General features: G+C 48.1%; 1 protein-coding gene across 2 annotated transcripts in view; it reads left to right on the forward strand.

Annotated features, from left to right (window-relative positions):
- The window catches only part of LOC146830094 (uncharacterized), a 73,333-nt gene that overhangs the window by 40,201 nt on the left and 5,458 nt on the right, over positions 1-27,674 (forward strand). Inside the window, exon 2 of one of the 2 annotated variants that reach the window (XM_085604323.1) lies at positions 25,620-25,675. The exons of the other annotated variant lie outside the window; for it this stretch is intronic. The gene's annotated coding sequence lies outside the window, so the exon portion shown is untranslated. The remainder of the gene's footprint in view (positions 1-25,619; positions 25,676-27,674) is intronic. 2 annotated transcript variants of the gene reach the window in all.

The following is a 27,674-nucleotide window of genomic DNA, read 5'->3' on the forward strand; positions in this document are numbered from 1 at the left end:
TAAAAGCAGCGTATAGTATCGTGAACAAAAACCAACAAACATGTACCAGGCCGTCAGGCCAGTCATTGTTAATACTGAAATGGAATTTGTGGATGGTGTGTCCATCTGCTTCACAATTGAGGGGAGAGAGAGAGAGGGGGAGAGAACCATGCAGACTAGATCCCGCTGTTAGTGGCCGAAAATTCAGCCCTAAACAAAATCATGCTGGATATAAACAGAACCTATCGTTGATGTACCCAGGATCCGCTATAAAAATAGCGTATAACCAAGGACTGTACTCTCATCGATACACACTCATCCTTACAACATTTTACAAGGTAAGGCAAGTAGTCCCTGCAGATTTGCTAGAGAGACAAATGCCGTCGAACTGTGGGAGGGAACAACCTACATGCTTACGGTATGCATATAGAAAGGACCCCTATGGATCACTAAATGGTGTTCATACAAGGAGGCTTGAGAGGTTTTTAAAAGAGGGTTGCAAGATACTGGTACAGAGCAGCCCTTTATTTATAGTGACAACCTCACACGTAATAAAAACACCTCCGCTGAGGCAACAATCGTACAAACCATGACTACGTTTTGCCAATGCCGCCGCGGCTAAACTTTCTGCCGGTATTAATGCGGGGCATAGAGGAATCGCCTAGGAGGCAGCGCTATCTTTTTCTGTCTTCGTGCACATCTTAGCCACGAAGCGAAATAAGGCATAATAACAATCACCCAAAAAAAGATCGGTAAGCCATAAGGGCAATAGTCAGGGGTTACCCAATCATATATCTCATTACAAGTGTCAATTCTCTTTTGAGCGTAGAGCCTGTATAAAACAGACCTAAGCAGAAAGTGTGATAATACACACCCAAATGAAGTCTCATACCTTTCCGGGGCTACCCCGGGCCTCCTTCCTGAATGCTAGTGGCGGCCCCAAATGACTACAACCTCCGAGATTAAAAACAGAGGCCACGTCTAGACGCATCGGTGCACGCAGTCACGTGTAGGCCAGCAGTCCACAAGTGATGACGTGACTGCATGCCCGAGCAGTCTGGGTAATGTAGTCAAATCCCCTGGGAACGCATAATGCAGCGTCTCGTTGTTGCTATGGTGATACTCACGAAGAAATCAAAATGTAACCACGCCAGAAGATATACAAGAGACTATTCATCTATACGATTGTGTGGTGCATTGATATTTAAAATATTTCCCAGTGAATATCGTATAATGTCTAACTTGAAATGAGGTGTCCAAAATGCAAATATGCAGCAAGACAACAGCGCAAGGCAAATAGACCACTTTATACAACATGTTAGTCAAATACATAAATGCCGCATACCCATGCAATGGAAACCACGAACTTAGGCTCCGAGTGATAGGCAGTATAGTCCTCAAATGAACCTCGGATTTAAATCCTAAATTTAAATCCTAAAACAACAGCGCCGATTCGGTTGACTAACGAATATATTGAGCCAAGATCCTTCTCACACCATGCAATGATCACGGTCACAGTTCAGCCAAACGGTCACCGACCTAGCCTTTCAAGATTGAGCCTATGGGATAATCCCTTTCAATCACCAAAAGTCTTAGACTACCTGCAGCATCTCAGATCTCAGTCTACCTGAGAGGAGCACTGATGCTGCAGGGAGATCAGAGGAGCACTGATGGTGCAAGAGGCTCAGAGGAGCATTGAGGGTGCAGGAGGCTCAGAGGAGCATTGAGGGTGCAGGAGGATCAGAGGAGCATTGAGGGTGCAGGAGGCTCAGAGGAGCACCAAAGGTATAACACCTCAGAGATGCACAGAGACCGCAGAGGGCTCTGAGGAGCACTGAGGCTGTAGGGGAGCAGCGGAGCACCGTAGGGCAAGGGGGATCTGAGACAGCAGTGGAGACTAGTCAGAGATGCACTAGGGCTACATGGGGTGCTCAGAAGCAACCCTGCCAAGTTTCATGCATGTGGGGTTAGATTAACACATGTCAGTGTGGTGGTCCACATCACTACACATTAATTATTAACACATTGACACCACTTGAAGCGCTGCGAGGCACAGACCTGAATAGTGACGGTTGGACATAAGAAGCTGCATCATTAGCAGCGCAGCGAGTGCTATGAACCCTGTGCTACAAATGAGACCCACTCTGCGTAATGCCTCAGTTTCTGAGTTTATATTATACGAACCATACAATGTGACACTACAAGCAATCTGCAACTGAACCCTCCCCGCAGCACGCCATAGGCTGAGGCATGGCCTACTGCATTGATTCAAGCGCAGACACAGCTGCTGCTTAAGAGGCCGCACCATGTCACAAGGTAATCATTCTATCTTGATTGAATCATTACCCCAGCAGCAGTGTCCTTACCTGAATGTGGTGGGGGTGGACACTTTACCCGTTATTTTTCTGGCAACTGGTGCCACCCAACAGGAGTATTGTCACTGACCTTTACTGGCTGGCTTCATGGGCAAATTAGTTTTACTTTTTCATGCAGTGGGGAACCGCCTGCCAGGGAGTGGGGATGTGCCCCCCGGGTCCTTGCGGCATGGCCCACTGATGACAGTGCATCCCTGTAGCCAGCTGGCTAGGCTGAGGAGAGTTTGTCTCTCGCTGTAATATTCACAACTGCAGAGTACCATCTGCTTACCTCTAGCTCTGCCTGCCGCTCGGTGAAGACACCCTGGCTGAGCCTGGCACTGGCGACTCTTGGCGTAGATGAGCCATAATAGACAGGACTTTATATAAAAGGTGGTGTTCTTTATTTTTATTGTGCTTTTCTCCCTTTGTTCAACTATCAGTCAAAGATCATTAAGGCAGCTCTTGAACACATTTTTAAAGTCCTTTTGTCCAGCTCTTCTTCTTTTATTGGTCTTCTAACACCAACAACACACAGCCCAGCCAGCCTGTTAGCCACAGTATCTAACTGACTGGTATAAAATACACTACACTGGAGCAGGGTTCTAAACTCCAAGCGTGCAGGTGCATTTAAAGGAGCACAACTCTACAGAGATGAGGACATATACATATATAAGATCACAACACAATCCTAGTCTTCTGACTAATTTGAAAAAAATTTAACTTTAATAAAAAATCGTTCTTGAAATATAACCGGTAATCCTTAGAGATTTCAAAAGACAATTTGACCTTCCACACACCATTTGTATGACCGTGGCAGACAGGCGTTGAAAAGGCAAACTTCCAAGCCACTAAATATTGTGAGAAGTATCTTTATTTCGGCAAAATGCCATAAAAGCATGTAACACATAACATGGATAAAATTCAATATAAAGAAAGTAATGCTCAATAGAACACATGAAATATTACATTCAATAATCTCTAAAATTCAGAACAAGCATAATTCTTGTTTAAAACAAGGCCTCAATTAAAATTTACAAGCTCATACCGGTTTCTAATATGGATCGCACTACTAATAAAATTTAGCACTGCATAGAACATGTCTATCGTGATTAGCTTTTGCAAACATTTCACTGCTTGCTGGTGTTGCCTAATCTCTACCTGGCACAACACAGGAATCAAAAAGGTGCATCTTGTGCCTGCATAAAGTGAACAAAATAAGATAAAGTGACGTGCTTGGTTCGATGGCATCATCACGATGACTTGGGGTAATTCCGGCTGCCATGTGCATTGTATTGGAAAAGGCATTTTAAAATGAATTAAATAAATCTGAAGTATTTTAAAAGGAGCCGGTGATTTGCATTCTTAATCCACCCCAGATATGGTTCAAATAATTTGACTGTAGAGATTTGCAAATAACGTTCAACTGTTTTCATACACCGGGTGCCCCGTAATCTTTCCTCCAAACAGTGGATGGCGTACTTAGATTTCACAATCATCTTAGCATTTAATAGGAGATGAGTAGGGGATTTGAACTTTTTTGAGCTTTGCGACTCCCTCAACGACTTCTTCGTTGATAAGGTCGCAACAATCAAGGCTAATATCTCCCCCCCTTCCCTCACCTTCACTAATCCCTCCCCCCCTGCTATCACTTCCAAATTCACTACCTTTCCCCCTCTGACCACAGTTACACTCCCTCCCCTGCTCCAAAAGGTAAAGTCAGGTTCCCCCCTAGACTTTGCCCCTGCTCGTATCCTGCGAGAAGTCTTCCTACACTGCCCTACCCCTTCCCTTACACTTTTAAATGACTCACTCAAATCCGGAGTGGTCCCTACTGCCCATAAATTTGCGGCAGTCATTCCCATTCTAAAAAAACCTGGTGCCGACCCTTCATCCCCTTCCAATTACCGTCCCATCTCCCTGCTACCCTACCTGGCCAAGGTTTTGGAGACCCATGTAACCAGCACCCTGAGCACCTATGTGGAAGCCAACCACTGCCTCTCCCCCCGGCAGGCGGGCTTTCGCCCCCTCCACTCGACGGAGAAGGTCGTGATCTCAGTGATGGACAGCCTACGTGAGGGCATTGATACCAACGTCCCTCAGGCCCTCATTCTTTTAGACCTATCCGCCGCAATTGACACGGTGGACCACTCCATCCTCCTCACCCGTGTCAAGGCGGCGGGTATAGAGGGCCCGGCCCTCACCTGGCTTAAGTCCTTCCTAAGTGACAGGGCTCAGGCAGTCCACCTTGTTGGCTTCACCGCTGCCCCTTGTAAGGTTGCATGTGGAGTTCCCCAAGGCTCCTCCCTCTCCCCTCTTTTGTTTAATTTATACATTTACCCCCTCATTTTTATGTTACAGCAGCTCGAGGTCACGGTGTTCAATTACGCCGATGACCTCCAGCTAATTTTTGACCTTTCCCACTCCACTTCCTCTGCCTCAAATGTCCAATCCGTCATGCTGTTCATCCAGGATTGGATGAACTGCAACCACCTCAAACTCAACCCGGACAAGACGGAATTAGTCCTGACCAGAGGTGGTTGCAGTCCCTGGTCCCCCTCCCACTGGCCCCCCTCACTTGGTGTTCCCCCGCTCCCAGTTCCTAAGGTCAAGACCCTTGGCATCCTCCTGGATCCCTCACTTTCTGTTCACTCTCAGGTCAATTCAGTTGTTTCTTCCTGTTTTTTTTCCCTTCGAATCATTAGGAAGATTTCTCGTTTTTTTTCTTTACCTGCCCTAAAAATTATAGTGATGGCCATGGTGCTCTCGCGCCTCGACTACGGGAACATCATCTATAATGGCGCTCCAGCCTACGCCACTCACCGTCTGCAGCTAGTGCAGAATCAGGCTGCCCGCCTGATTCACGGCCTGCCCAAACACCATCGAGCTACTCCCCTACTGCAGGCCTTGCACTGGCTGCCGGTGAAAGAGCGTGCTCTGTTCAAGCTTGGCTGTACTACTTTCCAGGCTAAAACAGGCACTGCCCCGGAATATATCTGTTCTGCCATCACCCCCTACATACCCGGACGAGAGCTTAGGTCTACTCATCAGGCTTTGTTAACCATCCCCCGCTTCAGCAAGAAAAAGACTGGCGGCACGAAATTCGCAGTGCTCGCTCCTGCATTTTGGAACTCCCTCCCTCCGGAACTCCGCATGTCATCTTCCTACATTGAGTTCCGGAAGGGTCTTAAAACTTTTCTCTTTTCCCGCGCTTACAATGTTTAAATTCCCCTCTGCTCCTGCCTGCTTCTCGCAATCTAACAGCGCCAAGAAACCGCTTGGTAAAAGTGCGCTATAGAAATGTTTTTAAATTCAAATTCAAATTCAAATTTTTTATCTGTCCCAATTTGTGAAGACCTGATTTTACATACATCAACCAAGGTATCCTTTTCACATTATCTAAGGCAGTGTTTCCCAAACTGGGGTCCGTGGCTCATTCCCAGGGGGTCCCCAGGCAGCAGTTCTAAAAGCACTGCAAAGTTCCTTGTAAAATTAGCAGTTTTTCGAGCAACTATAAACGTGTCAAGAAAATGCCAGTGATTAATTTACCTGCTGGAGAGAGATGACTGTTTTGTCCAGTGGCAGCCTTGACTTATCTTATGCGACACAGAGGGTTAATATGCCTACTGCAAAGAATGTGTACAATGCATTTAAAAAAACAGTATTTTATGTGCATTGGTCAGTGGGTTACTGATTTTGTCACAGAGATTCTTTTGTCACTGGGCAATTCATAAGGGACTATTGTAATCTAGCAGTGTCCTATAAACTGTCATCAAAGAGCTGCTTGTAAACTGCATGGTAAAAGTTAGCAACATATGTTTATTCCCAGTCTATCATTATCCTGATGCTGCTATGTTCCCACTTCCTGCACATGAACAATTTTGTAATGCCGTTTTGTCACTTCTATGTGTGCTGCCTAACGCAGCACACATGGAAGTTACAAAACGTAATTTTTATTAAAGATTGTTTATGTGCAGGAAGGGCCACCTTCCTGAACATAAACAATCAAAGGTGTTTTGCTTTTTCCAACGGAAAAAGCAAAAACGAGGAGAAAGAACAAATGTTACTTACCTGTAAACTGTGGTTCTCCAGTATTGGTGTCTTTCATAGATTCACATGCTTGAATATTCCCCGTCGTCGAAGTGGGAGTCCCACGGTATATATAAAAAGCAATAAGTATCATGTATATATACATATACACATACCTAACCACATAAGAGTATATACATACCCAAATAAACATATATATATAGTTCAAATAACATATCAAGTTAAAAATACCATAGGATAGCATTGAGACATAGGAAAGCATTGAGAAAAAGAATCACTTTGCTAACATATCACTGTCACTTTATAGTCCAAACTCCAGCCAATCAGGCGCTAGCACCCTCTAGAATCTTCTCCTCAGAGGCTCAGGCCCTCAGATTTTCGAGCACGAGAGTGACCATAGAGCCGAAAGAGGAGAAGAGAGCCTCTGAGGGGAGGAGGGTGGGTCGCATGTGAATCTATGAAAGACACCAATACTGGAGAACCACAGTTTACAGGTAAGTAACATTTGTTCTTCTCCAGTATTTGGGGTGTCTTTCATAGATTCACATGCTTGAATAGAATAGTAAGCAGTAAACAGTATTCGGCTGACCAAGCCGTATTGATATTGCATGTAATACAAACAATGTATTTAAAGCGCAATAATAATAATAATACCCCAGGAGGAGGGAAGTAGCAGAGGCTCACCTTATTTAAACAGATTTCGTAGAACTGCCTGTCCCACAGCCGTGTCTGCTTCGTTAATGGATTCCAGACAGTAGTGCTTCGTAAACGTGTGCCTGCTGGACCACGTAGCTGCCCGGCATATTTGATGGATGGGCACACCAGCGAACAGGGCAGTGGAAGATGACATAGCCCTCGTTGAATGGGCTCTCACTCCCGAAGACAGAGGCTTACCAGCCTTTTGATGGCAAAAAGAGATTGCTGATGAAACCCAACGGGCAATAGTAGGTTTGGTGACAGATTGTCCTTTGCAAGCACGCCCGTAGGCCACAAACAACTGGTCAGATTTGCGAAAGGATTGAGTCCTGCTAATGTAGAATTTTAGACATCTCTTCAAGTCCAGAGAGTGTAAGCTTTGCTCCGCCGGGGTTTGTGGATGCGGGAAAAAAGTCTTTAAGAGCACTGGTTCGTTAAGATGGAAATCGGATGGCACTTTAGGTATAAAAACCGGATTAGTGCGGAGGATGACACAATCCGATCTGAATTGAAGGAACGGAGGCTTTATTGTAAAAGCGTGAATGTCACTGACTCTGCGGGAAGAGGTCAGAGCAAGGAGGAGGGCCACTTTCCAAGTTAAAAATTTGACATCCGCTGAGTGGATAGGTTCGAAGGGCGCCTTCATAAGCTGAGCCAGCACGATGTTCAGGCGCCACGTGGGTGGAGGACGCCGAATGGGCGGGAACATGCGGAAGAGACCCTTGAAAAATTGTTGTATGACTCTGGATGAATAGAGAGAGGACGAGCCATCTTGTCGGAAGCGAGATATTGCCGCTAGAAAGACCTTTAAGGTAGAGTGCGATAATCCAGACTGCGCTAGTTGTAGGAAGAACGGCAGAATGTGTTCTGGAGGAGCGTGCACAGGATGAATGTGGGCGGAAGCACACCAATGACAAAATCGCTTCCATTTGAGCTTATACGTTTTCACTGTGGATGGAGCTCTTGCCTTAGCTAACACCTCCCTGCAGGCTGGAGGAATGTTCAAATGAGCAAATTCAAGGTGCTCAGGTTCCAAGCCGACAAGCTGAGAGATCTGGGATTCGGATGGCATATCCGACCATCGTTCATTGTGAGCAGATCCGGCTTCAGGTGGAGAAGGATGGGCTCGCGTTGGGATAGGAGAAGCAACTCCGAAAACCATGCCTGCCGAGGCCACCGTGGAGCTATTAGAAGTACATGGCACGGTTGTTGTCTCATCTTCCGCAGCACTCGTGGAATCAACGGAATCGGCGGAAAAGCGTACGCAAATATCCCGTACCAATTGATCGAAAGGGCATTTCCGCACGACCCTTCGTGGGGAAACCAGCTTGCGTAGGACTGGCATTTTGCATTCTGCGGGGTTGCGAAGAGGTCGATTGTCGGGTGACCCCAAAGGTTGAAGACGAATTCCAGCGTCGGTTGATGTAACTCCCACTCGTGGGTTGATGATGCTGACCGACTGAGTGCATCCGCCAGAGTATTGGAAATGCCGGGCAGATGAATTGCTTGTAACGTCATCTGATGGAGTATGGCCCAACTCCAAATCCTCTGCGCCAGACGGGAGAGCAGTGGAGATCTTGTCCCGTCCTGTTTGTTCAGGTAGTGCATGCACGTGGTGTTGTCCGTCTGAATGAGGACTGACTTCCCTTGGAACTGCAGGCGGAAGGATTTCAACGCCAAGAAAATGGCCATCAGTTCCAGTCTGTTGATGTGCCAGCAACGCTGAGCCGCTGACTATAGGCCCTTGACGGATAGATCTTGAAAATGTGCGCCCCAACCCTCCATGGATGCGTCCGTGGTAAGGACGAGTTCTGGGGTTGACGACAGAAAGGATGTTCCTGCTGCGATGTTGGCAGGACAAGTCCACCAATGCAGCGCTTGAGCCATGCGGGGTGACACCACGACCTGATCGTTGAAGGAACCGGAAACCTGGCGCCACTGCTTGTCTAACTCCTCTTGGATGATGCGACTTTTTAGTCTGCAGAGAGGGATCAAAGCGATGCATGAGGACGCCATTCCCAGAAAGGATTTTAATATGCGGACTGAAACTGACTGCTTTGCTGCGATGGAGCTCGCAAGCTGTTGAATCCGTTCCTGACGTTCCGCTGAAGCGAAGGCCATGGTTGTGCTCGTATTGATACAAGCGCCGAGAAAAGTCTTGCACGTAGTCGGCGTGAGTTGAGATTTTTGTACATTGATCGACAACCCCAGGGACTGAAACAGATAGAGACAGCGCTGGGTATCGAGGGCCGCCTGGTGGGAGGATTGAGCTTTGATGAGGCAATCGTCCAGGTAGGGGTATATCTGAATACCCTCTTGTCGTAAGTGAGCCACCACCGGGGCTAGGAATTTTGTAAAGACCCGCGGGGCTGAGCAGAGTCCGAAGGGTAGGACTTTGAATTGGTAGTCCCTGTGGCCCACTCGAAACCGTAGGTATTTCCTGTGGCGTGGTAGAATGGGCACATGGAAATATGCGTCCTGCAGATCGATCGTTGTCATGTAATCCTCCTGAGAAAAGAATTGGAGGATGTCCTTCAATGTGAGCATCCGAAAGGACTGAGTCTTGAGAAATTTGTTGAGCAATCTGAGATCGAGGATCGGACGCCATTCCCCTGATTTCTTTAGTATGAGGAAAAAACGGGAATAGAATCCCAACCCTCTTTGATATTTCGGAACCACTTCGATGGCACCCTTGTTTAACATTATTTGGATTTGTTTGAAAAGTTCTCTGAGATGGGCGGGTGGTGGCCCGGATGGAGGTGTGCGTGGAGGAACCTTCACAAACTCTAGGGCGTGGCCCCTTGAAATTATATCCAGGACCCAGCGGTCCGAAGTGATTAAGGACCAGGTTGAAAAGAACTGGGAGATTTTTCCTCCAACAAGAACTAGAGGACAACTGGGAAAAGGAAGTTCTTTCCGTAAAGAGTCACTGCTTCTTGGTTGAATTTCCTCTGTAATTCGACTTTCCTCTGTATGACTTGCTAGTTTGCTGTCTGTAGGACTGCTGCGGTTGTGAATAGTACCGCTGTTGCCCCTGATTGTACGAGCGGTATTGGGACGAGGAGCCACGAAAGGATGATGATGAGGAGGTGCCGCGGCCGCGCGCACCTCGAAAGGGCTGCTTCTTAAACTGTAGAGTGCCGAGGGAACGAGCCGTATCCGTATCCTTTTTAATGGTTTGCAAGGCATCTTCTACATGCTGGCCGAATAATGACTCCCCGTCATATGGCATGTCCAAAATCTTAGCCTGGACCTCTTGCCGAAAAGAGGTTGACCGAAGCCAGCCCTGTCTTCTTAGGACGGCTGCTCCCGCCAATTGGCGAAAACCGGTGGATGCGATGTCAACAGAGCAGTCAATGATCTCGGATGACGCCCTTTCTCCCTCTTGCAGGATTTTCTGAGCTTCCGCTCTTGAATCCTCCGGTATAAGTTTGACCAATGCAGCCATGTCCGACCACATCTGTCTATCATAACGGCCGAGGATAGCCAAGGAATTCGCAGCCCGGACCGTTGTTGACGCCATGGTTGAAAACTTCTTGCCTATAGCATCCAGGCGACGGCCGTCGCGGTCCGGAGGCGCCGACATTGGAGATGATGGATTCTTGGAGCGGCGCTGTGCCGCTTGTGTGATCACTGAGTCCGGCTTAGGTTGAGACACCAAGCAGGCTGGGGAAGAATCCGGAGCTTTATATTTTTTCTCCAGGCGTGGGAGCACCGCCGGAATAGAATTAGGTGTCTTCATTAATTTTAGGCCTTCATTCCATATGAAGTCTATGATTGGCACAGCTCGTACTTGTTTCTGAGGCTGGGACTTGAAGTCATATAAGAAACAGTCCTCTTCCCTAACCACCATGGGAAGGTGAAAGCGTTGTGCTGCTCTCTCCATCAGCTGATGGAACCCTGTTATGTCGACAGGTGGCGAGTTGACTGGTGACCTTGGCGGTGATGCGGGCGAATTGATTTGGTAATCATCCCAGTCCGCCATAGTGTCGTCCTCTGGGAGCTCGCCCTCTTCCGTATCCGGATTGTCCATATTATCATCCTCTGCATTGAAAGGCAGTGCAGGTGTGGAGGGCGTGGGTATCGTTGGCAATATAGGAGGTGGAACCTCAGATGGCGCTTCACGTGGAGTATTTTGAGGGGATGCTGGAAAACGACGATTATAGTCTTCCAACATATATTGGAGGTTGGAAACAAGCTGCACAGGAAGCTGCATCATAGGAACCGGAGCAGAGGTATTTTGCTCTTCTTCCTGTTCATAAAATTCATCCTCCTCAGACTCTTGGCATTTTATATGGAGCTCCGAAGGACTATGAGCATCCCGAAAAAGAGACTGATCGCCTTCATCCGAATCGTCCTCATCCCCTGAGGGAAATAGTTGACGAGGTGGCCGTGGTCCAGGTGGTAACATAACTGGGTCTAGCATGGCCTTACGACGAAGCATTAAGGAGCTGTCCACAGACCCCGGTGCTGGTGTTGACATTGGCACCAATGGCATTGTCGCAAAATTTGACCCTACCGTCGTCGAGGCGACCGTCGACGAAGCAATCGTCGACGGAGCTGCCGTCGACGAGGTTGCTGCCGTCGACGGGACTGTCGTCGACGGGGTGGCTGCCGTCGACGGGGTGGCTGCCGTCGACGGAATGGCTGTCGTCGACGGTGTGGCTGTCGTCGACGGTGTGGCTGTCGTCGACGAGGCTGTCGTCGACGAGGCTGTCGTCGACGAGGAAGATTTCCTCTTCTTCTTTTTACCCATCGTCGACGGAGTTGTGGACGTCGACGGAAGCGCCAGCTTCCCAGTCGTCGACGAAGAAGTGAGTGGTATCGTCGACGAGACAGTTCTAAGAGACACACATACTATCGTCGACGGAGAAGACGTCGACGAAGTCAGTGTCGTCGACGAAGGATATCTACTCGATACCGTCGTCACCGTCGTCGACGAGGCTGATGAAGTAGCCGATCTCGTCGACGGAGGGGCCGTCGACGGGCCCGTCGACGGTTTTGAAAGTTTCTGACTGGAAACATGTGCTGACGGAGTCACAGACGCCTGAGAGCTACGTCTCGGGGGCGCAGACGTGGAGACAGAGACTTTGCCTGTAGACACTTCCTCAAGGTGAAGTCTCTTCTTTTTCAGAAAAGGAGATGGCAAGTCCTGGACACTTCCACGCTTTGAGGAGACTCCTGTTTTGACAGAGGCTACACTTTCCACCTCAGAAAGTGGGTTGTCTGTGTCCTTTAGTTTTTGAAGCCATATTAAAAGGCGACCTTCTCTATCTTTCAAAGTTTTGTGAGAGAAAGTTCTGCAGATCTTACAATTAGCCACCTTATGATCAGGATACAGACAATAAATACATTTCTCATGGGGATCCTCAGAGAAAAGTCTTGACTTTCCGCAAGATGAACAAGGACGGAAAAGAGATTTCTTACTTGCAGACATGATGAGAGATAAAAAACCTCAAACCAGATGAAGAACTGAGCAGAGCTCAGGGAGACTCCCTTCACACGACGTGCGGTAGAAAATCTGAGGGCCTGAGCCTCTGAGGAGAAGGTTCTAGAGGGTGCTAGCGCCTGATTGGCTGGAGTTTGGACTATAAAGTGATAGTGATATGTTAGCAAAGTGATTCTTTTTCTCAATGCTTTCCTATGGTATTTTTAACTTGATATGTTATTTGAACTATATATATATGTTTATTTGGGTATGTATATACTCTTATGTGGTTAGGTATGTGTATATGTATATATACATGATACTTATTGCTTTTTATATATACCGTGGGACTCCCACTTCGACGACGGGGAATATTCAAGCATGTGAATCTATGAAAGACACCCCAAATACTGGAGAATAAGGCATTTCTCCTCATTTTGCAAAGTTAAGACCAGGTTTTTCATGGTCTTAATTTTGGTGCTGTCTCCTATTTAACCCCTTGCATGCCCTTGATGGAACCACTCCGTCATGAGCCACGGGCGCCGTGTGCTCATGACGGAGTGGTTCCGTCATGCTGCGGCCGTTGGCGGCTGCTCCGCCCACGCGGCGCTAATTCCCCGCCTGTGCGGGCGATTAGCGCAAGTGGGTGGAGTCATGACGGAACCACGCCATCATGAGCACAGCTCGCCCGTGACTCATGACGGCGTGGTTCCGTCATGAGCATAGCGGCGCCGCAAACCCCCCAAACCCCCCCAGCGCTGCGGCGGAATTCGCGCCGCAGCGAAGGGGTTAAGCTGACCTTGTAAATAGAGGGCAGCGTCAAAATCAATGGTTGTTGGAGTGAAACGCCCACTGCCCACCTTTTTCACGCTAAGCATTGCACGAAAGGGGGCCTTATTTACAAGGCAGCGTTAAGCCACAATAAGTGGCTTAACGCTGCCTTGTAAATAAGGATAAGCCCCTATTGCCACAGGAACATCGCAAAAAGTGATGTTCTCATGGCAATAGAAACTTGTAAATATGCCCCTAAAATCCTTAGTAATTTGAGTATTTGTTTTGTGTGCACACGTGTTTATTTTTTTCAAATTACTGTTTTAATGTTTGAAATTTAAATCCTAAACCTGCTTAAATCCTTTAAACCTGCTTTAGACCCAGTCGTGTGATATTTGCATCGCAATATTTTTGTGCTTGGTATTCTGACATACAAATCATTCCAGCCTGTATTCTTGTCACTCTTGGAATGCCTCATCCAAATTGTTGTGCAACTGTCACTTGGTTAGTTAGGTACAGTTAATATCCAGGGATGTGCTAGATGGACGCAGAGCTATATTTGCTAAGCGAATTGACACTGGTATTTTCTGCCTAGGCTGTGCCAAACTATGTCGGAATAATTCATTTGCTTTGGCGCCTTAAAGATGGCGAGCCCCATGTACAGAGCAGAGCATCATGGGATATTTATCAGGCCTCCCGGAGATGCTGTCATGTTTTAAAGCCAGTGCATAGTCCAGGGTGAAATGAGAACCAAAGAATGTTTAGGGCTGGTGGCAGGAAAGCAATGGACCGGCATAAAAATATAAAAACGAACTAAAATCTGCAAGTACTTGAGCTACAGAATTACATGCAAAGAAAAACATCACAAGCATGGAAATAAAATCCATGTGTTTGCGTTCGTAGCAAAGGCTGTTAGTTCCCTTATAATTTGTAATGTCTTTATTTGTACTTTTAGGACCTTTCATTCAAAATTAACATCAACCGTAGACTCTGTGAAAATCACTTTAATCTCCCCATTTGTCATTGCCTTTGTGGTTGTAGTGTGCAATAACAAGCATTTGCAATGCAATAGGTCTCGCATTTGCGAGAGATTAATCTATTAGCATTGTAAATGACAATGTCTTTTATTTGTTTTAAATAACAAAACATAGAGGCATTGTCAGTTACAATGCCAATAGCGCAAACTCGTGTAAATGCGAGACCTATTGCATTGCAAACGCTTGTTTATTTGGTGATGAATGGTTTGTTATTTCCTGCACCATTCGTAGTAGAGACAGATACCCGGCATCTCTGATTCATAACATTAGGCCTCCCTACTGTCCTCTAAAGTAAACGGAGGTGGGTGGTGTGCAACATAAAGATGGATTGGGATGATATTAATGCAAAAATATCATAGCCAGCGTATCAGACTGCCGAAATACTGGTAAGTAGACATAGGGCAATATAGATTTAATATAGGTAAGCCCACATGTACCTTCCAGAACGTACGTATTTGTGGAGTTAAGTATTATGAAAGTATACTTAACTATGTATATTTTCCTTCATAAAATGTTGGTAGCCGAAATTCTGGCAACCATATTTTTGTAAAACAATATTTAAAACTCTTTTCTGGTAAGATACCTCTGAGGAGCCAGGCTCCTCCCTGTAAGGCGATTCAGAAAAGGTTTTTATATGTGGTTTAAGAAAGCTGGAGGTTATATTGATGGGAATAAAGAGCATAGAAAAGGCTATCTACGAAACGCTGCACGGTAACGACTCACGTTAGCATGTACAGCCTCTGGGAAAATCAGACGGCTGGACATTCAAGATTTGGTTCGGTGAGAAGGCGTAGGCAACCAATTCAAACAGGGGTGTCGATTAGCTAGGAGTGCACGCTTTAAAAAAAAAATCATTTTTATAGTAAACATTTTGTCGATTGAAAACACATTCTGTGACAAAGCATCATCGCTCAAGACAGAAAAAGAAACTATAAATAAACATTTAGCACCTCACATCGGAACAGTATTTCCACTCGGAAACAATATGACGTCAGGTGGCCTATTAAGCCTGAAGGCGGGGATACCTCTAAATTGCCCAATAATGGGTATTTATTTGTCTGGCAACAGGAGAAGGAATATATCAGAAAAAAGGCAAATTTATGAACTTAACGTTGGAAAAGGATTGCACAACGTGGAAGCGGTAGTCGCCATTAAATATTCTTCACTCCAGCGGGCCATTCTTTGGGCAACTGAAAAATATGCAACTGGCTTCAGGTCAAATAAAACTAAAAAAGGGAGCGCAAGCAATCAGCCATCCCAAAGATGGAGATGAGGAGGAGCGGATGTCACTGACGGCTGGTGACAGCTGCGACACCACGAGAGATCAGAACTGACAGTAAAAGAGCATGCAAGACAAATACGAGACCTGCCTGTTTATCCTGAGCACCAAAGCGTCTACCGACTTCCAAAGATGGCTTAAATACAAGTGACTGGTGCAGAAATAAAAGATCTTCTGATTACCATATCAATAGCAATGGCGATAGACATTAGGGTAAGGCCAATGATAAGTGTGCCTTTTGGAAGATCATAAACTCCTTGTGCTTTTAATAAAGTGTATATACTCCGAATCAAATGGCTGGCCTTCCTGCAGTCTTCCCCATTAAAGATAATGGGGTAACCCAGTAACCCTCAGAACCTGGGTAAGTGTGTACACAAAAACAATGGTTCTGTTCCTGCAGTCTTCCAGCACAGCGTTGAGCCTTTTACACATTTGTGTTGCTTGAAGAACAAGCATGGAAATAGAACTATACGCTGCTCTCGGAGGGCGAGGTTGTGGTTCAGCGGTCAGAGCTGCCGACTCGGGCGCTGGGGACCAGTGTTCAAGCCTTATTAGCAAATCTGGATCCGGATCTAGCACTTTAAATTACAAAAATAAATAAATGGCATCTCAGAAGGGCAGGGGTGGGATAAAGATAAAGCAAGCGAGGGGCTGCTTGGTAACTGAAGCACGCATCGTGCGCATAAAGATAAAGCAAGCGAGGGGCTGCTTGGTTACTGAAGCACGCATCGTGCGCTGAAAGCATGTGGTGCCTGCAGTAGGAAGAACTTATTAAAGAAAGCAGTGCTTACAGATTAAATAACATGAACCGTGTAACAGAAGTAAAACGGCCAGTACCCATGGGAGACTACAAATGAAGCTGAGGCTGTACTACGGAGGGACTAACAAACTGATAACTGAGTTAAAATCCAGCAGCATTTACGAAGAACAAAGTCACAAGACAATGAAAAATATGGGTGGAGAGTGAGTGGGGCTTCTCTCCCATACTCTACTGCAGAAGTCTCGCTGACCAGCGCATGGAGACTAGCCTTGTGGTGGGGGAGGGACAGTTGTGAGAGCCGCCATGAGGAAACAATCTCTCGGCATGCTGTGGCGGGGGAGCGCATTCCAGGCGGGGGAGCGGACCCTTTGAAGTATGAGGCCGAGGCTGTGGCTACATGTGCACGCGCCAGTGGGCTGAATCGCTTCCCCAAACGGATTGCATGGCGGCACGATGCACGTGCTTGTGTGCGTGCTCGCCATGCAATCCACTTGTGGGAGCACTTTGAAATGCCCCTCTTACTAGAGTCTCGCATAGCGATTGCGTAAACTCAATAGCTAGGCGAGACCTAAAAAACTACAAAATAATTCCCCAAAATTTCCCAAAGGGAACATAATTATGAACGATTGAGGCAACAGTTCTTCTGGAAAGGAGTATCCGAAGGGTCAATAGCCAGAGGGCCGTGCGGCTATTCCAGAGCCCAAAACTTACAGTTTGTAGATGTTGGATGTCTTGCAGGGGCAAAGGCATTGGCGGCAGCGTCTCCCGGCCCCACCCTGTCAGACAGCTCTTAATTTAGTATATTACAGGTCAGCTGGGGGATGACTGGACCGGCACGTTAGCCAGAGAATTAATTACTGCTTCTCTTTCTTTTACTATCGTTTCTGTATCAGGTTTGTTGGAGGAAGACTGTTTCCCAACCTATTGCCATCGAGGCTGTGTGTTTCTCTGGCGGTCAGGTGACTTGCGATGCGATTCTGGAGACATAGGTGTTGCAATCCCCCTGACCTCCCGGGCTTCTTGTAGCGAGCAAAGCTGCCGAGTTTTGACGGCAAGGGAGAAGATTATCTGGAAGGGGTGACCCCAGGAAAATGCGATTCCTTTTTCTTTGAGATACGCCGTGATTGGTCGGAATGTTCTTTTTTTGGAGAGTGGTAGCAGAAAGATCCTGAAAGAGGGTTCACAAATGCCCTTGGACCTGAACCAGGTGTGTGTGTCTCGCCCATCTATGATCTGCTCTTTTACCTGGAAGCCATGCACACACACCCTGATATCTGCGGGGGGTGTCCTACTAGCCCACAGCAAGCCCACCCAGTGCGCTCGATCTATCTGGATATCAGTGGTATGATCTTCGCCCAGCACGTGTCGGAAGAGGGCCTGCACGTATGCCCTGACGTCCTCGCCCTCTGCGTTCTATGGCATCCCTCGAATTCTAACATTACTCAGGTGGGACCGCGTTTTCAAGTCCTCGGCTTGGGCTTGCAGCTCAATGTGCTGTTCCTTCAAACGTATAATTTCTTGCTGCATCATCTCTATTTCTTCATCCCTGCCAGTCTCATGTTCCTCCGTGGTTTCTTCTCGGTTGCCTACCTCATCAATGTTGCGCCTCAGTTCTTTTAGGTTGGCAGCGAGCTGTCCCTTCAGTTCTTGAAGATCTTCACGCAGAGATGTGAACAGCGAGGTCATGAAGACCTTCATGGCTGGGGCGTCCGCACCTTCTTCACCATTCTGCTGTCCCTCTCCATCTATGGAGGGGCAGTTCCCTGAGTAGGCTGTTTCAGCAGCATCTCTTTCACCCAACGGTCTTTATTCACTTGGGCAGTAGACATCTTGAGCACCCTAATGCCACTCCATTCCGATTGTGAAGGCCCGTAGGGCTTGAGGCGCACCCAAATTATGCCACCCTGTGGCTGTGCAAAGTCTCTTCAGGGGCCACTGGGCACGGGTGGGGTGCGATCTCTCCAGGGGCGTCGCCCGAACTCAAAGTATGCCTCGTCTGACTTGAATCACCGCTGCCAACCAACTGTGATGTAGGCAGGACCTGCTGTTATCCTCTCCTCTAGAAGCGTGCAGGCCAAAGGAAGATTGGCTTGCTGTGGGCACTCGGGTATCTTGCCAGGCCTGGCCTTTACAGGGCTGCTCTCCGATGCCGCTGAACCTTTCTTTATGTCCACACAGCAGGGGGTCGTGTTTCAACAGCTGTGCACTGGAGTGATGCTATTCCCAGCACGCCCTCACAGAAGGACCCACATGGATCCTCACTGTGCGGCCCAGACACTCCCGGGGTATCGACTCATTCGACAGGCTCCACGTGACCCAGGCAGGAGTCTCATGTGTTGGAAGCCGGATCCACCGATTTTGCAATGCCTCACATGGCTGACGGGCCCGCTCGATCTTATGGCCGTAGAGGCCCATCTTACAGGATCTCGCTGATCTTTCCTCCCGGCTCTGCTCCCACTGCTCGCCGATCGGTCTCTTCAAGGAGGGGTGTTCAGTTGGCAGAGCAAGTCCGCGTCTCTGTGCCAGCGGTCTCCGCAGCACCTCACGCACCGGGGTCCTTCATTCAGGCAGACCAGGGCCCTCCCACTGGGGCTCCGCACACAGCCTGGGCTGCGTGATCCCAGCCTTTGCTCCCACTGCCCCCGGACACCTCAGCACCCTTTAGTCTCACCTCTTCAGCCACGGTGAGCGTGTCTTGGCACATGGGAGGCCGGGGATTTCTCCTTTCTGCCGCCGGGACCAGGCCTGCTGTGTTGCAGGCTGCCGCAAGTACGCCGGCTCAGGCAGGCCGCCGTTGAGCGTCTCCCATGAAGCTCCCAGCCGGGTCTCCGGGGATCTTCTCTCTCTGTCCCCAAATGCTCTGGCGATGTTTTAAGGCCGGGTTGACTCACTCCCACATCGCTTGCGGCCCGAATGAGCAAACTATGAAGGTGCTATTTCGTGGCGAAGTCGGAAAGACCCTAAAGCATGTCTTATCCAGCCGCAATCTTGGCCTCATCCCGACACTTGGATTTTAAGTGGTTTATTTTAGAGAAGATTACGATAAGCAGAACAGGGGTAGTTTAGATGAGAAACGTAAACTGAGGGCGCGATGGTGCATCTCAAGATGAAACACAATAAGAAACTGATTCAACTTGAGAGAAGAACGGGAGAAATCCGCTAGATGATTAGATGGGCCTCAATACTAAGTAAATATACAGGTTAATGTTTTTTTAAATCAAACTTATTTTTATTGAAATAAAGCTTCAGACATAGTCAAAGTTACAAACATTTGTTCCCACATTGCCACCAGATGTCTAAAGGAAACCCAGATGCTTCTTCTGTGGGTTACTCTATCTTATAAAACAAAGTGACCACTCCATGCTCTCTATTCACTGCAATCTTGTTTTACATTTACTACTTATTAAAACCATGTCTCAACTACCCCTCCCTCCCTCAACACCCTCCCCCCTAGCAACCCCCCAGGTGGTGCTGCTATTGTGTCCACTTCAGCCTATGAGAGTATCGTATGTCTCGGGAGGTGATTCATAGGTTCCTGTCACCGGCCTAGTACATTGATACTGTGACCGTCGAAGCTACTTATATGGAGCCAGAGGCGGGCCTTCCCCTTCCCTTCTACTAGAACTGGAAGAGGTGCATTGCTCTCAACGTGGGTGGACATACTGCTAACGGCAAGCCACTTGTGCGATAAGTCACTAGTGGGCCCCATTTGTATTCAACATTTTTGTACTCTTCTCTAAAAATATCTGCCATCTTTTCCATGGTAAGTATTTTCCACAGTCGAGTGTGCCATTGCACCAGTGCTGGTGCTTCTTTTTTCCGCCAGCCACAGCGATCGCCGTCTTTGCTGTCCCCAAACACACCCACTTAATAGCTATATCTGCCTTTGTTTGTCGTTCGAGCAATGGATCTCTAAGGTCCAGGAGAACAGCTTCTACAGAAGTCTGGATGGGAGAGCCAAGCATGTGTTTCATTTGTGCCAAAATCTCCTCCCAGAACGGTTTCACCATATGAGGCGGAACTCTCCCAGTAAGCTGCACCCTCGCCAGCATAAATCTGAGGTCTCTGGGAATATCTGTTTAAGCTTAGATGGGTATAGGAACCAATCAAAGTGTTTTGCAGTGCGCTTCTCTGAGGTTAAGCGAGTGGTTATTCTTCGCTATGTCTGACCATAGGTGTTTCCATTCCTTTTCTAGGACGTCTCTCCATACTCTGCCCTCCCAGCTGGCGATATAACGCGGGCGTGGAGCGTGAAGCTTGGATACTAGTATGCTATACAGGAATTATATCACCCCTTTCATTGCGCTCACCTTCCTTACGAAGGACTCTACTGGTGTGGGGTCTCGTGTAGCTGCTTCCCTTATTGGTGGGTGGAGGGCTCAGTGCTTAAGTTGGAGGTAGTGGTAGTGTTCATTGGGTGTTAGTTTACAGTACCTCTGACAATGTTCAATGGAAGTATGTCATAGTTGTGAGAGGTCCGATAGCATTATACATCCTCCCTCCCTCCCTCTCTCCATGCATCAAATGACCCTTCCACCAGTGCGGGCGGCAACTCCGGGTTAAAATGAATTGGAGTGTATGGGGAGGGAAACGTCGTAGTCTGAGCGTAGTCCACTTGGGTGTGCTTAGGTAATCGTTCGGTGGCCTATTCTTTTTCTGTTTCCAATCGCATCCCAGCTTGTCCTCCCCATGATAGTCCTGACCATGTGCAGCCAGTGTTTGTCTGATTCCCTCTTGGACCACTACGCTATCATCCGTACTTGCGCAGCTTTGAAATAGAGATCAAAATCTGGGAGGGCCACTCCTCCCTCGTGTCTCGGCCTTCTGAGAGTGTGAAACGGAAGGCGTAACCTGCCATTTTTCCATATATATATCACGTAATAAGTGAGCATAGCCTAGGGAGACACCCTCGCTCTAGGTCGATCGGTAGGTCCTGGAATAAATATACAAATTTTGGCAGCACTGTCATCTTTATAGCGTGGATCCATCCTCGCCAAGAGCTATATAGAGGTTTCCAGCATTTAAGATCGTGTTGTATCTGAAGTAGGAGGGGAGGATAGTTTGCTTTGAAGAGCCCTCCCAGGTGAGGCGTGATCTGGATCCCCAAGAGTGTGAGGATGTGCTTGGCCCAGTAAAATGGGGTCTCCCCCCTCAGCAGCGCCGCCTCTCTTTCCGGCAGGGTAATATTTAAGATGGATGATTTATTCAAATTTTACTTAAACCCTGCTACATCTTCAAATTTCCTCAGCTCTTCCTAGAGAGCGGATAGTGAAGAGTGGGGGGAGGTGAGGGCCAACAGGACGTCATCTGTGAACAGGGACAGTTTATGTTCCTTGCTGCCAAATTTTATCCCCTGGATTTCCAAGGTGGAAAGATTCTCACTGCAGAGAGCTCTATGCTTAAGACAAATAACAGTCAGGTCAACGGGCACCCCTGCTTCGTCCCTCTTTGTAGATCGAATGGTCGGGAGCACACTCCATTCACCTGCACTCATGAGTACGGGTGTGCGTAGTTGGTTCTGATCATATTAATAAATGGGGGCCCAAATCTAAATCTTTCCAATGTATGGAACATGAAGGGCCAGTCTTCCCTGTCAAAAGCTTTTTCCGCGTCAAGCCCTATCACTATTGTGGGTACTTTGTGTTTGCAGAATTTCTCTATCAGATGGAGCGTTCTGCGAATATTATCATGGGTCTGTCTCCCCTTTATGAAGCTCGATTGGTCCGGATGTATAAGGTCAGGCATCAGGTCTACCAGTCTGGCAGCCAATATCGCCAAGTATAACTTAGCGTCTAAGTTCAACAAGGCGATTAGCCTGTAGGAGGCACAAAGTTGAGGGGTTTTCCCTGCCTTTGGGATCACTGTTATCCCGGCTTCAGCCATGGAATCTGTCACTTTTGACCCTGTCGCAATTGCATTAAACGGAGTGGTCATCTGGGGAATGAACTCCAGCTCAAATGTTCTATAAAAGTTTGCCGTCAGGCCATCCGGTCCTGGAGATTTATTGGGTTTCAGCGCCGATATAGCTTGTCTCACCTCCTTCTCGGTGATGGGGGCGTCCAATTAATCTCTCCAATCCAGAGAGACATTGTCTCAGGATAATTGATTTGGGCCATCGGGTCCGTGGCCCCCGCTTGGTAGAGATTACCGTAAAAGGTCCCAAATTTGTTCGCTTTCATGTCTTAGTCTATGTACGTCTGCCCGTTTTAAGTGAGTTTCTTGGAGTGCCACTATATCGTGTTGGTGATCTATTAAGTATTCCCAGACTTTTTGGCGCTTGAGCGGGGAGTTCAGCCCCTTAAGATTCCAGGAGGCTATACTAAACGTCATGGTGAGTCATCCCATTTTCCTCCCATCCCCAGCTAAGCCTAATGCATGCAGCTATTCCCTCCTCATTGCTCCCTACAGCCTCCCCCCGTTGTTCCTTTGTCCAGGTGCTCCCCGTTGAGGCATTGTGATGTAGACTGAGTAACACCTTTGTATGGCCACCACCTTCTCCCATAACAACCCCCCTCAAACTGTGGAACTGCAAAACCCAACAAAACCTTTGCCAGAGGGCCCGATGGGCACCCAGCGATACAGTCCTTCGTGATGCCGGGCACGGTGATGGGCGCCATGGTCTAGGCCCGCCGCCTCGGCTGTCTCTGCTCTGTTTCACATGTAGTGTGTCCATGTGTTGTCTTTATCCACTCTGAGATCCTTAGGAGGTGCGGCCCTCCCTGTATCTCAGTTACGCAGTTCTCTCGACCTGTTTGTTTTGTCCATTTCAGTTTCTCTTAGGAAATCTGAGTTATTCCGAGGTCACCGTGGTGTCTTTATCGAATGTCAAATTAATTTTACGTCTTGGTCTGTCTCCCCCTTGGGATTGTTTGCCACTGGGAAGCCAACGTGTGCAAGGTCCCTCCGTCTTTTAGGTTGGTTGAGGCTCTGAATCTTCAGCTGGAGGGAGCCTCTGGCATTCCAGGCCCCTCTCCAGATCTGTGACATGGTGCGCCTTATTATTCAGTTCGAAGGCTAGTCCAAACTGATATGTCCATCGGTATCTGATGTGGTCGGCTCTCAATTTTGTGGTCAAAGGCCAGAAGAGTTGCCTTCTTTGCAGGGTGTACTGCGCAAGGTCCTGAGACAGCACACAGCTAAATCCTTGAAAGGCGATCGTGTCTTTCTTCCTGGCTGCTTCCAGTATTGCTTCCTTAACTTTATAGGAGTGTAGCTTGACCAGAACACCTCCGGTCCGTCTTCTTTCTCCCGCTGCGGGTGCGCCCACACAATGCACTCTCTATTTTGATTTTTATTAGACGTGGGCTAGACGTGGGCTCACTAGTTCCACGAAAAGATCCTCGACAAACGCCTCCAGATTGTCACTCTGTGACCTGTTTTCTAAATCCTCGTTTTTCAACAGGGCCTGTTGTAGCTGGCACTGCAAGTACTGAACTCTCGTGTGCGTGTCCGTGGTTCTCCTATCAAGATCCTGTGCTCGGGCCTCCACCTCCAGTACTTTTGTGCCAATGGAGTCAACGTCTTGTTGAAGGGATGACATAGGCTCAGTGTGGCTGGCTTTAAGTTGTTCCATTGAGGCTTGTATGTCCAGTTTCAGTTCCGCGCGCAGCTTGAATTTGAATTCCCTCAGGAAAGCCATGAGGTCGTCTTTAGTAAGTGCCATGATGGAAGCGTTGTCCCTCTGGTCTTGTGCAGACCTCTTCTTTGCCGGGGTGAAGAAATTTGTGACTTTACTTGTGGACTTTTTAGGTGACATAGGTGCGGCCCCCTGCATCGTGATTGTAGGCAGTGGAGCCCCCTGGCCCCCCAATATTCAGGAATCTCCTTCTGTCATGTCGAGGTGGCCTAAGAACTCTGCTGCATGTGTAGTCTGGTTTCAATTGCCCCTGGCCTCCATCTTAGGGTAAGGCGTGCAGCTCCCTGGTGCTGGTCCCTCCTTCTTGAAAGTGTATGCCCTGCAACTTTACTTCTCTGTGTTGTCTCGCCCCATTGCTGTCTTTACTTTCAGCTGCTTCACCCTTCAGGGCTCTCTCTCCCGCCGCGCTCGTCTCTGCAGCCGCCATCTTAGGGTCAGGCGCGACCGGCGACTTGCATGTGCATAATATCGGGGCCTTGTCACCTTCTCTTATCGCATTCCCAGGCGCCCCTTGGCCCCCTATGAGTAACTGCGGGCCTTTACTCACTACTGCTTGTCCGATGCGGCGATCGAGGGGCCTTTCCTGGGCCGGTTCCCTGGGCTGGGCCGAGCCCATGCCACTCAGCGGCTTTCTGGGTCCGTCTCTGGGTCCGTCCCTTGGTCCTGAGCCTCACGGCCCCTGGGGCAGGTACCAGGCGCTCTGGGGAGGAGGTTGCTGGATGATGTCTGGCCTCCAGCAAATCAGCCCGCCCAGTGGTCGATTCCTCATCTAAGCTCGGGTGCTCTCAAACGTGAGGGCCGCCATCTTGCAGCCTTCCGGAGTCTCGGGGCTGCGCTCTGCCGTCAGCCCACTCTGCCGTATTGTTGTTGTGGACATTTTCTTCGATCCCGGCCTGTTCTAGAAGTCATCCAGTTCGGGATCTGGCCGCTGGTCACTACATGTGTCATCAATTGCTGCCTGAAACAGCTTTGTGGCGGTAGAGCCGGAATGGTTCACGTCCACCCGGCCATCTTGCCTGGACACCATCTTTTTTTTTCAAGGTGATTTTAAATTGTACAAAGGGCCCAGCATGCTATACACCCACGTAGGAAAGGATTTGAAGGTGTTTATGCATGAAACAAAGGTATATCTTTGTCACAATGAATATAGAGAGTTGACACGTGGTTTTATTATAATTCTATTAGAAGAAACACATTGAAAATAGACATAAGTTAAGGTGGAGTTATAAACAGGTTTAACAAACTTTGAGGTTATATATGTGGATTACTATACGTTCCTCCTCAACACAGACATAGTGTTTTAAACGCTAAATCTAAGCATTGTTGGATTCTCACTTGTTACTGATTTACTATCTATGAGAGGAAACTAGTGACGTGTCCATAATCTTTCCCCGACAAAGAAACGCATTTAACGTCAGAGAAAATGGCAGCAGAGATTGCAAAACAAAACAGAAGGTGGACGAACCACACGTCCCGCGAAGCGTGAGGTAGGAATGGAGACCCAGGGCCTTAAATAGGTCAGTTATTTACTAGAGGGAGGTGAAATAAATAAATACAAAATCTTTTTAAACAAATACAATGCTTTACTATAAGAGAGAGGGTAACAAATTCCTTCTTTATATTGTGTAGGTTCTTTATTAAACACGTGAGAGGAAAGGAGGACAGCTGCCGCATTCGTGAAACAGGTATGAACTAAGACTCTATTGACTATTAAACCCATGTAGAAAGAGTTTACATAGGTTCCCTTAATCTTTGTAGGTTTCATTGATTAAAGAATTGAGTCAACATTCAGACAAGATTGAGAAAGAATATAAGATTGGACCCAATCAAAGTGTTTATATGAATTAGATTGTAGAGGACAAGAATCTTTCTGTAAGGTACAAACAAACTATATAGAGTCTGAGCTCACTATCGCCTTGGGGCTCCTCTGAGCTCTGTACAGCCATGGGGCTCCTCTCAACTCTCTGCATCTTTGGTGCTCCATTGAGCTCCCTGAAGCCTTTGTGTGCTTCTGAGCTCCCTGCAACCTTGAGGCTCATCCGAGCCCCCTTCAGCCTCAGTGCCCGTCTGGGCTCCTCTGGGCTCCCTGCAGCCTCAGTGCTCCTCTGAGGTACCGGCAGCCTTATTACTTCTCTGATCTCCCTGCAGCCTCAGGGCTCCCTTGAGTGCCCTGCAGCCTCAGTACTCTGCTGAGCTCCCTGCAGCCTCAGTGCTCCGCCGAGCTCCCTGCAGCCTCAGTGCTCCGCCGAGCTCCCTGCAGCCTCAGTGCTCCGCCGAGCTCCCTGCAGCCTCAGTGCTCCGCCGAGCTCCCTGCAGCCTCAGTGCTCCGCCGAGCTCCCTGCAGCCTAAGCGCTCCGCCGAGCTCCCTGCAGCCTGAGCGCTCCGCCGAGCTCCCTGCAGCCTGAGCGCTCCGCCGAGCTCCCTGCAGCCTGAGCGCTCCGCCGAGCTCCCTGCAGCCTGAGCGCTCCGCCGAGCTCCCTGCAGCCTGAGCGCTCCTATAACCTAGGTGCTCCTCTGAGCTCCTATAGCCTAGGTGCTCCTCTGAGGTCCTATAGCCTAGGTGCTCCTCTGAGCTCCTATAGCCTAGGTGCTCTTCTATAGCTCCTGGTTCCTCAGTCATTTTGAGATTTGCAAAATAATCATGAAATTAGGTGAGGAGCATGATGTCCACTATTTTTATCTTCTTGGCCGCAAAAAAGGTCTCTGGCAGAAATGGTGGCATCAGATTGGCTGTACGCGCACACGTCACTACGTGGAGCTGTACAGGCATAATATTACAGGAGTGAATGTGTAACAGTGTCATTGGTGCTCTGAGTGTGAAGTCTGTGACTCTGTCACTTCCCAGTTTATCTAATCCTGCATGCAGCTCAGGCATCATACCCGTAGCCGAGGATAGGTCAGGACTGTCATGGTAACACGTGTTTTTTGGCACCAATCATCCTGGCCCCCCCCTTATCTATGTGAGCTTCTCACATGTGCTGCACTAAGGCAGATTTAAAAGCTTCCATCAGTCCTCATGCCAAGTGGGGCTGGAGTGGAGAACCATGCAGCAAACAGCCGTGAAACACGACACCTGTTAGCAGGGAGAAGAATACCTTAAAAGATGCAATCCTCCCCTGCTCCTCGAGCTATGTTCACAGCTCACATTCTGCAGCGTCCAGCTGCCACCACTGCCTGTGATGAAAGATGGGAGTTCATGGGGGCCAAGAGGTGGCAGATCGAGCTCACGGACGGCCATCACTTGTTCTCCTTTGCTGCGCCAGTCCAGTTTCCAAGTATCAGGCAACAGACTTGCATCCACTGGCATCTACAGCAGGTCTTTCCAATCCTTGGTTTTCTACCATGCATTGAATTCTCCCTGTAAAGGGCGCCTTCCATAAAGGAAAGTTGGTTCAGTAAAGAATTGAAAGTGCTGAGCCAGAAAAACATTTAAATAGATAAAATATGAATTTTATGCACATTTGCATTATGTTTCAAAAAGTGTTTTTTGGTTAAATTGTTGGAAAAAACGAAGAGATTTTGCATACCGAGGTCTATGAAATTTATTATATTAGTTCACACCTCGGTTTTTTCAGGCTTGGCAGTGATAACATTGTAAACTTCTCATCAAAATTAAAGGCCCTACTTTTGTTGTTTACATGTGGAACGTCTGCCTATTGCACAAGTAATGTGTACCCTGTGCAG

Source organism: Triturus cristatus, chromosome 5_1 (genome assembly GCF_964204655.1).
Source record: "Triturus cristatus chromosome 5_1, aTriCri1.1, whole genome shotgun sequence".
In the NCBI taxonomy this organism is placed as follows: Eukaryota; Metazoa; Chordata; class Amphibia; order Caudata; family Salamandridae; genus Triturus; species Triturus cristatus.